Here is an 11231-nt window from a genome sequence, read left to right as displayed (position 1 = left end):
TACTGTGCATCTCTTCTAATCGGCTCCATAATTAGAAACATTCACACTAGCGAAAACTTTTCATCACTTCAATTACTGTGCATCTCTTCTAATTAGCTCCACAATTAAAAATATTGTCATCCATCTTTTAGGTCCTACTTTTTCTCTTAAGCACACTTGATTACAAGCCCACATTCACATGTGGCTTATACACCTACTCATATGCAATCGTACACTAGGTAAAACTTTTTCTGTACTTCAATTTGTGTCTCTCTTCTAATAAGCCCCACAATTAAAAATGTTTCCATCTATCCTTTAGATCTTACTTTTTCTCCGAGCACACTTGACTACAAGCCCACATTTTTCTTCATATGCAATCACACTAGCCATGTGTTGGCAATTTATTACTCCCACATATGTACGTACATGTCTAATACAATTGGCAGCCACCATAAAAGCATTTGATGGTGTTTTGATTGATTCCCATTTTGCTGTACTGTAAAGTTACCCATCATCGTTCTTTAAAAGGCGCCTTATCTATGTAGATTTTATCTTATCGAATTATGAACCACTGCTTGTGATTTTTGATCACAACTGTGATTGCTACATCATAAATCACACCTAAGAATTATGCACTTGATTAACAATCACGACGTGATTGCCACATCACCAATCACAATCAAAAAAATTGGCAAGAGCCACATTTGGATGGTGTGAGGTACACACTACAGTACGTAAGGTTCACAGTGGATTATGGTCTCTTCTATGAGGTTGGTATATAGTAGCAAGTGTATGGATACACTAATGTAGATTGGGTTGGTAGTATCTTGGATAGAAGATCTATTAGGTAGGTTTATGTTTTCCTTTGGGAGTGGTGCTATTACATAGAGCAGCAACAAGAAGCAGTCAACGGTTGCCTTATCAAGTACAGAGGCAAAGTACAAGGGTGCTACGATGGAGTAAGCTACTTGGAGATTTGGGGCTTCCATGTTGTCATCTATGTGACAACCTTAGTAGCATACAATTGGTTAGCAACCTAGTGCTTCATGTGCAAACCAAAAACATAGAGGTCCATTATCACTTCATTAGAGAGAAGGTCTTAGCAAGAGATATTGATCTTATGTATATCAGCACAAAGTGGCAGGTGGCTAATATTTTCACCAAGGCCGTAGGAGCAGAGAAGCTTCACAGATTTCACACTATGGTTGGAGTCTTGGAGATGAGGTTGAGCTTGAGGGAAGAGTGTTGTGAGATGTCAAGCTCAACACGAGAGCTGACACGTGATGCGCCTAGGTGACCGTTCCACATTTACATGACACGATGGATCTTCACCAGTGATTCTATAGCTGGACTACACCTTCATAGTCCAACCGAGTTATGGCATCCTTATCTTACCAACTCACCTATTTAGCGTGTTCATATATTATGGACTGCTTTTACATAGTACTCAAGTACTTACATTGGGTTTCACTTATCTTTTATAGCCTTCTTTTGAGAGCAAGAAGAAGAAGAAGATTTTAGCCTTTCATTTTTTGTGTCTTATCTATTGTTGTATGAGTATGTGTGTGTGTGCGCGCGCGCGAGCACTCAATGCTAATGCATCAGCCACCACAATTGTGCTAGCTCTTTCTTCTCCTTCTATAGTTTTTTTCTACATTGATTGATTTAATGGCTTGGCTTCTAACAATAGTTACATTTACCTTTCTTCTTAGGCTTTTCACCCTCCTCCTCAGCATCCTTTGCAAGGTAACTATGCATCAACAAGTGGTAAGGATGTTCAAGGAGAACATTTATTTACTATGGTACATAACATGGTTTCAACAAAAACATTTGTTTGCGATGCTGCATAGCATCGGTTTAGTCATTGTTAATGATGACATGATGGTGTATGATATGTGGACTCTGATGATGCAAATCATATTAGGCATGGATTCATCGACGGTTGATGATGCACATGAAGTTGTGTGAATGGCATGTGGACTTTGATGATGCAAATCATATGATTGGCTATGGGTTCAACCATTGTTGATTATGCACATGATGATATAAGGTATGTGGACTGTGATGCTTCAAATCATATAATTGGGCATAGTTAAGTGAAAAGGACATTAATAGTGCTGGTAAAGAGGAAAATGTGCATACCTCAAGAGAGAAGAAAAATAAAAGGTTGATGATTAGTCCAAAAATGTACATGATATGATAGGTGAAAGTGAAAAAATTCGTGGCATACCTAGTGGGTGAGATCAAGACCTAGATGAAGAATTTGGGATACCATCTATCTACACACCTAGTGTTTGGCTGCATTGAGCATCACACCAAATTCAAGATTACGTTCTTAAGTGGTGAATTACAAGAAGTGTATATGGTACATCTACCACGTTACGAGCATCTATAACACCCAAATTATGTTTACATGTTGAAAAAGGCTTTATATGGGTTAAAGACAAGCACCATGTGCATAGATAGACAAGATTATTTACTATCTTATCTCTATTAGGTTTAGTATTATTAGTACAAACCATTATCTATATGTGAGAAAGATAAATTTTAGTCACATAGTCATTGTGATTCATGTGGATAATTTCGGAGAGTTGGAATATTTTCTTGGGATTGAAGTCTAAAAAGACTAAGATATGTGTATGATTGATGCAATGGCACTATGACTTGTATATGTCATATCATACTTGGATATGTTATCCAAGTATGATGGATATGTCATATCAATGATATGACGAGTTGTTTGCAAACCTATTATTAGTACTCTCTTGGAAATCGATTATGAAAGGTTACAAACCTATTAGTACTCCCTTGGTATAGAATGTGAAGCTCAAAGTTGATGTGTGGGAGAGCTTCTTGAGAGAATCCTGCTACTATGTATAGCCAGATGATGGTGGGAATCTTGATTTACATGATATAAGGCCAAACCTCATAATCATCGTAATGAGATCTTCTCGAGGATCTACCATGTATAGAAAAATGGTGGGAAGCTTGATCTACATGAGGATTAGAAGTGGAGCTCGTAAGTCAATTAATGTAGGTATCGCATAAACCACTTGTATACACACACTTGGATGCGATGAGATATGTGCAAGATACTTTACATTTTAATTTATTGTACGAGGGTGACAAAGCAGGTTGATGTGCAAGGGTTTACAGATGTAGATTGGGCTGGTAATACATTTGGCCAAAGATCTACCAATGGTTATATGTTAATTTTAGGAGGTGCAATAGTTTCATGGAGTTCAAAGAAGCAACTCACACTAAGGTGTATAGAGGTGCCTCTATGGCTGCATGTGAGGTAACTTGGTTGAGAAAGCTACTTGTTGCTGATTTAGGTTAGCCCATGTATGATGTGATCATTATATATTATGACAATATGAGTAGTATATATAGCTTTCAATTAACTAAATGTTTCATGCTAGAGCTAAAAACATAAAGATGCATTATCAATACATAAGAGAGATGGTTGTAGTTGGTACCATCAGAGAGAGAGATGGTTCTAGTTGGTGGTATATGGCGGCATGGATGAGCAGCCAACATTTTTGGGAGTTGAGAGGTTTCAAAAGTTTAGGAAGAACTTGGCATGCATGAGATGCAATTAAGCTTCAAGGAGTGTTGAGGATGCAAGCTTGAGGGGGAATGCTAAGACTACAAGCTCAACTGTTCTGCAAATCAGCCCATAGAGGCTGAAAATCAACTAAAATTTTAACTCATGAGACAATTATGGATGATGCAATGGATGGAGAAAGGCCAACCATATAGGAATCCAAGAGTATGCCAAAGTGGTTAGTGTAGATATAGCGGGACAACAAACTACTCCTTTACCCTAGCAAGACACATGTAGGTTCTTATCATGCATCTTATTCTTTTGTGGATCATGTTCTCATTGTATATGCAATGAAGAGAAACCTATTTTCTTTGAGGAAGTAGAGGAAAACGATCATTGCATGATGTAGGCCATGCAAGATGCAACGACTTGATTCTAAAAAAAGACACTTGGTATTTAACAGATTTATCTTATGATAAAAAGATAATTCATACAAAGTGGGTTTATGAGCTTAAGTATAAAGCTGATGGTAGCATTGATCGCTAGGAAAGGCTTGTTTTATGAATGCTCGTCGAGAGAAGGGTATATATTATGATGAGACCTTTGCGAAGAGTTTGCTCAAGAGAAGAGTATAGGTTATGATGAGAACTTTGCACCCACATCACGTATAGCTACGATCACATGTATTATTACATTGGCAACACGTGATGGTTGGAATGTACATCAGTTGACCACCTTCTTCTATGGTGACTTGCATGAGGAGGTTTATGTAGCCTCATGGTTTTTTTGAAAAGAGACATGAATATAAAGTATGCAAGCTAAACAAAGCTTTATATGTCCTTAAGTAGGCTCCTAAAGCATGGTTTGAGAAGATAAATACATACTTGCTTGCAAATGGTTTTTACAATAATCTATTTGAGAGTACCCTCTCTATGTAAAGAGGAGTAAAGATCAATTTTTGGTCATCATTTTACACGTCCGTTAACCTTCATTGGACACCTCTCTAGCATCGATGCCATCTGTTAGCAACCGTCACTTTATTTGGCCCATTAACATTAAAAATGCTAACATTATATATTTTACGTGTACAATCGCCGTTTGTCTATGAAAGGCGCACCATGGGATTAATTATGGAGATTGCATTCTTAGATTAAGTGTTTGCATAAGCCTAGGTGGGGCCTGGGATAGCCATGGACCGATATTTTTAGTATAGACGATGAAGGTGTGAAAATGGAGGGCCAAGATAAGGATCATTTTGTATTCTCACCATTCATTCTCTTATGCAACAAATAGAGTGCTCTTCTTCTCTACTCTCTTGCTCTCTTGTGTGTATTGCTTGCTTGCCTAATTCAATTAGAGCTACTATATACTCATTATGTATGTGTGAGTTCATGTGAGAGAGGGAGATTGAGTGAGAGGAGGGTCAAGCTTCCATTGGATGCTATTTGGCATGACATTAACAGGGAGTTTAAGGAGGAGGTTTAGAAGTAGACCGGAGTTGCACATCCTTACGGGTAGGATGTTTTATGTGTGAAAGGGCAACTATCCTACGGTGGCTTGGACCCAAGCTATCAAAGAAAGATTTTCTTAAACAAGAGCAAAGCACCATCATGTATTGTGTACGATATTGATCCTACACGTGTGAGAAAGATCGCTCTCTTGGCAAGCCTTCAAAGGATGAATTAGTAAGTTGCTTATAAATTTATGTTTGAGATCTTGATCATGTGGTGTTTTTCTCGAGAAAATTGTAATTTTTTGTCTTCATTTTTTAAAGCTTGAATACTCATGCTTTGGTAACCACAACCTTGTGAGACGAGATTGTGAATTGTGCCAACATTAGTGTTGCCAATCATGATGATTACATGAAATATTTGCCAAAGGGATAGAAAGTTAATTACTTTGATTAGAAAGAAGAATACAAAGGGAGCTAAGCCTTGGTACCCTCTTACTCGTAGATACTTATGCAAGCTTGTTTGTAATGTGAGTATTTAGTAGCTTAAGCTTTGTTTAATACTCATGCTTTGCTTTAAATTTTCATGTGATGAGATTCGATGTTATTTGTGAAGGTTCAAATTACTCAAGCTTTGAACAAAAAGCTTGAGCAAGTGCGTTTGACCATGGGAGAAGATGAGGTGAAAAAAATTGAAGCCAAGGAGATAGAGGAATTGGCCCACGAGATATGGTGACCATATAGGAAAGGTATTTTGTAGTGTGTTTTGCAATGACAAATTACATTTCTATTGAGATTAACATAGTGTGATTTTAATTGCATTTCAAGACAATATTAATTTTGGACATATTGTGTTGAGAATGATATCCATTTGTGTAGATCCTTAACATTATTGATCCAAAGCATGGTGATGCATGGCGGGCTAAAGTGTTGTCCTTAAAGTGGGATGTAGATAGCTTCGAAACACTGGAGAGGTTGAATTTATTAACATTGTGTGATGTACCAATAGAGTCCAAAATCTTTTGATTAAGTTTATAGGAGGCAAACAAGACAACCAAAAATATGTTTGGCCTTGTGCGCGGAGATCATATCTATAGACAGTAAGCCATGGTTTTCTATACCTATTTGTGTTTAGTTGTTTGTAATTTTTGCAAATATGCCATATGCATACTTTCCTTTGTGATATGATTTCTATTTGCTTTGAAGCTGGCTTCGAAAAGAGGTAACTCTTGAAAAGATATTACAAAGGCAAATGCTATTCTTAAAGATTTTGTGGATGAGCCTAATGGCATGGTGGTGCCCAATGATTGCTTGATCTATGATTATTACGAGGAGATAAAGATTGAGAAGAGGAAGCAATTGTTCTCTCTTAAGACAGGTCAACACACAAGGGAAAAAAAGATCGATGAAAAGGCAATAAAAAAGTCTGACATGGTCCAAATGGCTGCTCCCAGAGGTTGATTTATAGGTTGTTTTTTTTTCAAATAGTGTTGAAAATGTTCATAAGAAATGCTACATTCTTTTTAACTCAAAAAACCATTCTCAATCATATGTTATTTTTTTTTCAGTGTTTTCAGATATTTCATGTGTTTAAAAGAAAGGGGTCATTTGATTGTCATGCCTGTAAGAGAAAAGAAATGGTTGGATCTGGATAATGAGATTGTGTATGTACCCTCAAAGTATGCATAAGTTGTCCAAGTGGGAGCTGGAGATGTGTCCTTGGTGGATCGACCTTGAGAAAGGTCATGTTTTGGAGCGGGAGAAAGATTTGTATTTCAAGCTTGGGAAGCCTCTCGAGGTGGAGAAGGTGGTTGATAAAAAGGAGGTGGAGAAAAATCACTCACCCTATGGATACTATGAGACTAGTGGTTTTCGGACAGAGGTAGTGTGTTTAGTGGTGGTTCCAAGGAATTTCATTCAGTATATACTTTTTTTTTTGCCTCATTGGATTGTTGTCATCATATTGCAATATACCTCTTCCATGCTCTTTGCAATTCATAGACGAGGTATGATTCCTGCGATTTATTGCTTGGAGAATGCACCTCTTTTCGAGGTGCTTCATATGCATCCTATGGATTCGGTGGCATACCATTATTTGCTAGATGTATCTCGTGCTAGGGATCTCGGGGGTGTGGAGATCCGTGGTGTTTCGGAGCACAGCGTTACTTTCATTGCAGGGTATTTGGAGTTGTTCTGTTGTCTTGGTGGTGTTTGGGCTGTGGCACATCTCCTCTACTTAAGGCATGTTTGAGGCCATGTTTGAGGACTCTGAGGAGGGTCTTCTATCTTCATACTACGTACAGCCATTGCTTCTACCTAGGAGGCAAGGAGGCTAGGGAGAGGCTAGCAATTCACATGATTGGGATGATGATATTGATGAGCGTGTGGGTTAGAATCCGTATGATTAGTGAGCATCTTGACCTTATTCAGTGCTACATTGATGACTATTTATTTGGGTTTGTTTTTTGATGTGCTTGGGACTATTGTCACTCTATTTTGATATGGATTTAGTGGTGTTTTACATTACGCCAATGCTTGAGGATCTAAGTTTGTTATTTTGGTTACCTTCGTGCATATGTTTTAAGACTAGAACATTCAAGTTTAATCTACAATACACAGATATACTTAAACATGTGAATTTGCAAAAACTTAACTATTATTATTCTTTATTTTCTATCCAAAGTGTTCTGCCAGACTATGCTGAAGTAATGGCAAGAGCTATGGCTGGGAGACACACGTTTTGAGAAGGACCAAGCAGATCGATGTCAGGCTCGTCGTGTTTTTATAGACCATGAGTGTGACTCAACTTGATTTGTTTTGCTGTATGTAGTGGACAATGCAACACATGGTTTTTGTGTTTGCTTTGCAAGCCATGATTGGCGATTTTGTTTTGGTCGGTCTTGTTTAATGCATATATTGTTGGGTCATGTTCCGTGCAGTCCAAAAACTGTAGTTGGAGTGGTGTTTCAATTTTGTATGGTGATTGACGTGATCTTCTAATGTGCTGCTTATGTCTTGTGCTCACTTTGCATTGTTTTCTATTGTAAACTTTTATCGAGTAACTTTCATTTTTTTGGGGTTTGTTGCCAAGTTTTGCTCTAATTTTCAACTAGCTCAAAAAAGGTTTCTCGATGTTTGGTAAGACTCTGTAGGAACTCCTTTCATGACATGTTATGTCCATGCAAAGAAATACCTATACTCCTTGAGGAGAGCTATACTCCTTGAGGAGAGCTATAAGTTTAGCCTCCTCGTCCTTATTTAAGTGCTTGTCTATGTAGATAGGGTTTGGATCTTCTCCTGGTCAACCAATCTACTTCCTTGACCTTTGTAAGCCCGTCATAGACTCCTCCACTCTCACTTGTGGGGTTACATTTGGCATTATCAAACACTAACTTGTGTTCCCCAATGGTGGTGTATGACTTGTAATGCTTAGGTGTTGGGCACGGAAATGAGGCTCATTTTCCTTTCCTTTCATCAGCAGTTTTAGCTATAGCCTAAGCCTATTGTTCCTTCTGTGTGAGTTCTCAATTTTGTTTCCTTCTAGGCTGAGCGACTCGGTTTTGGTTCATCAAAGAATTCCACCTTAGCTATATCCATTGGGGGTGGTCTACAATACTTGACCTTTTGTAACTCCTCTCCTCAATCGTCTATAAACTCCTCTCCCCAATTGTCTATAAACTCCTCTCCCCAATCGTCTATAAACTTTCGATATGTAAGTCAACTACACCCATGTACTGGAGCCATTGGGCGGTAGTTGTTCTTTCTTGTAGCCTTTTATGACGATTCACTGCATAGCGTTTACATCTCCGCCATCTATGGAGATGCTCCTTGGCATCTTAACAAACTTCATCCCTTTCTTCAGATTGGGAATCCATATCAGATTCGGAGCTACTCCCTAAAGTTTCTTTGGATGTTGTGGGCTCTATTTTTTTATGGTGAGACTAAGGAGTTGGTATCGCTTTCAGTATCTATTTTAGACCCCTCACCACTATTGGTGCTTGAGCTTGAGTCATCCCATGTGGACTCAAGTTCACTATAACTAATCCCCTTAGTATTAAGGTAGAACATGAATCATTCTTAGGGGCACAATCTTAGGGAGCTCCTAACCATTAGGTGTAACCCATGTAGATCCTCTAGCTTCCCAGCTATCGATTGTAGCCATTATATGTATACCTCATGTGAGCCCAACTGATCCTACTTTTGTAGTATCACCCTGGCTATAGCATGGATCAACCCACATCCTCTAACACATAAGGCTATAGCATGGATCAACCCACATCCTCTAACACATAAGGCCATATTGAAGGGAATCAAGATCATACTAGCATGAGATTCATCTTCTTAGATCCTAGAGCTGCCCTCCTCCCCCCCGCCCAATACAATATCAGTACACTGCCTCATCCAGTGGCAAGTATCACACCAACTATGGCACCTAATTAACATAGAATTGCCTTTGAGCCACATGCCCATGGTTACCATGGTGGTAGTAGCCAACACCACTTCACACATGGAGCCCCGTGCGTGCCTAGCATAGCATTACCATTCCTAGAGGGGTCACATCTCATTCTAATGCACCCATGAAACATCCCTTCCCTAGAGAGTGTGTGCTACCAACTCCTACTGGCGAGACCACCTGCACCTAATACCCATAATATGACTAAAGCACCTATTATAGTAGGGCACATACCTTATGTTAGCACATCTACCCCCACGAGGGTTTAGACCAATGCATCCTCATGCCACGTGTTGCACCTCCACCTACTCATATCATTGCTCCTGTTATGCCAACACCAACTCTACCCATAAATCCAATTACTTTTGCACAGGCTCTAGGAAGAGCGATAGCGGAAGCATAGCACCTATTGTTAGAGATGGTGGTCGAAAGAGCCATGGAAAGGCTGCCCAAATAGCCAAGCTAACTCATAAATTCACTAGAGATGGTGATCTTAAGAGACATTTGGAAGTATTCGATCAAGTGTGAGGCCCTAGGAGAACGAAATGAGGTTTCCAAGACTAATGTCTTTCGTCTAACATTAGACGGTAAGGTTGAGGATTGGTATAGAACTTATAATCAACAAGAACTGCTCGGAGAAGATGGCCAAGCCACGTCTAGAAGTCTCAGACATCATTGTCGAGATTGCTATTGGGACTGTCACCAAACATATTGGGATGCTACGAGATTTAAAGATCAAGGTTCTCAAACATCGAGTTAAACATACCATCATTGTTATGGACTTTTCCAAACAACAAGAAGCAAAGATGGTACATGACTGGTTTAAAAACCATGTCTATCTCTAATTTGATGATTTCATCATCAGGATTGATCTTGTGACTAGTCGTGTACATCCTATGGGTAGTGGAGGACTTTTTGAAAATTGTTGAGACACTAACACTTATCCAGTGCCATTGCAACACTGCTATACTTGCAAAGAAGAGACCAATGTATGGAAGGACCCACCCTACAAAGATGCTTAAACACAGTTTGAGCGTGAAGATGATATAGGCATTCTTGCTTTGGAGGTCTCGACTTGGGCCATAGGTCTTTGGATTCTCTCATGTTCCAACGACCCTATATATGCAATCCCAGATACCCTGTAAATCGTTCCTCCTCTGTTGTGGCCCTAGATATGGATTGGACAATCCCTTCCCAACTAACACCATAAGCTTGGCTTCTGGTGAAATCCACAAGTGTCTCTATTGAGGCATCATACTCCCAATTATTTATGAGAAGAGGTTGATCCATGATTTGTAACAGCTCTTTTCCCAAGGTATACGTAATGTTATGCTTGCGTCGAGACTGCCAGACACTACCTGCGTAGTCCTGGCTTGGGACTCGTTTTGGGTGTATTGGGTTGTTCCGGGGGCTGCTAATCGTTGTTGTGCCAATTGCAAAGTCTCTTCTTCCTTTGCTCTAGTAGCCTAGATCTATGCCTCTACTGCCTACACTTCTCTTAATGTCCTACCATCGGGCATGAGCACTTGTGCAAGGGGTGGTTTGATGGTCACAGTTTGCAATAGGTGTAACAAGAGCTGTATGGACAGGGATGTCAAAACGTAAACGCTCCTTGCTTTGCAAAACGATTAGAGTACATCAGATGTATCTGGAGTTTACCTTAACTCCTTCATCATATGGTCTGTAAGACGTAAGATTTGGTTCAGAGGTAAAAGTTGAGGCCGAACCTCTGAGAGGTAGCTAGCTACGCGGTCAAAAAGGTTGGTATAGCTGGCTTGACTGGTGAGACTTGGTTAGGGTTC

The sequence above is a fragment of the Cibotium barometz genome, chromosome 19 (genome assembly GCF_041138505.1).
Source record: "Cibotium barometz isolate CiBa-2024 chromosome 19, ASM4113850v1, whole genome shotgun sequence".
Classification (NCBI taxonomy): Eukaryota; Viridiplantae; Streptophyta; class Polypodiopsida; order Cyatheales; family Cibotiaceae; genus Cibotium; species Cibotium barometz.
Note: the sequence above shows the minus strand (reverse complement) of the source record.